Source organism: Condylostylus longicornis, unplaced genomic scaffold (assembly GCF_029603195.1).
Source record: "Condylostylus longicornis isolate FDR11 unplaced genomic scaffold, ASM2960319v2 ptg000136l, whole genome shotgun sequence".
Taxonomy (NCBI): domain Eukaryota; kingdom Metazoa; phylum Arthropoda; class Insecta; order Diptera; family Dolichopodidae; genus Condylostylus; species Condylostylus longicornis.
The window spans coordinates 251,754-253,048 of NW_026578104.1; positions in this window are offsets into that span (position 1 = coordinate 251,754).

A 1,295-nucleotide genomic window follows, 5' to 3' on the forward strand; every position below is an offset into this window, starting at 1 on the left:
TGTGCAAATTGTTACCAAAGAAATGCATATACTACTATGTAGTAACGAAAATTTCATTATTAGAAAAAAATTATACGTTACTATTTGAACTTGGTCTTATTTAAAATAACATATATACATATGTAATTTTTTGTTAAAAAAATTTTTAAAATTCATTAGAAAATTTTCTTAAATTTTAAAAAACATGTTCCGGAACGCATTTTTCTCTCCTATTAAGTGGTGGGATGGATTTCCAATTATTTAAAAGTACTGGGATGGCATCCCACTCCATCCTGCCTCACTTCGAGCACTGGTTTGACCCAAATTTATTATATTTTATAAATATTTAGTTACATACTACTACTTAGAAATTTTATATCTATTAGAATGTATGAAAAGTGGTGGTTCAAAAATTCGTCAGAGATGACTTCTTTGAACTTTTAGAAGAATGGTTTCAGGAGGAATAATATCCTTTGTTCACAAAGTTATAACCAATATTTAATAAAAAAACATTAAATCTCGAAAAATAAGTAGCACAAGAAAATCCAATATTAGTTATTAGAGGGGCGAAATTTTAATAAATCTTACTTTGAGCTTGATTAATTGTATGCTTCAGAAGATTGAGATATAAATGATGTAAAAACTTGAATCTTGAACGATCTCTTTGTTATTTTAATTTACTTAATGAAAATCCTGTTGGTTTGCCTGTCTCGTTCATTTGCTCGGAAACTATTGTGACACGGATGAATGTTCGGTGCCGCGTCGGTCGGTACTTTTTGTATCTGTGTCGAGAAATAGTGCGATCTTTATGTCTCGTCTATTGAAGAACTGCGAGCAATAGCATCATCCATCATATCGCCACCAACACAGAGGGTTTAGAACCTGATTGTCCCTATATATCTTACCAGAATGTGCGAAAATTCGAAAAGAAATCTTTCTGAGCGGAACTAACAAGTTAAAGACATTTAATTTGTTAGGTTTGCTTAACTACTTTGTTCTGTTAGGTGACTTTAATTTTTCGTTAATTGGATTTCTTCTGAGCTTGATCTCGGTGTTTAGAATAATAATATTTTTTGTACGTTCAATAGTTATCATCCACGTTAGGATATTTTATTTTGCATGGGGATGGCTGCGGCAGTTAGTGTTGTAGGGGTACTTTGTAGTTGATTTATTAAATATTGAGTTGAGATTGCGATATTATTAATGATAATGTTTTGGATTGCATTTAGTTTTTCTACGATAGCCTTTCTTAATATTTCATTGAGATTACTGCGTTTGTAGTCTATATGCGTCTTTCCGTGTATCCACTATAGTAC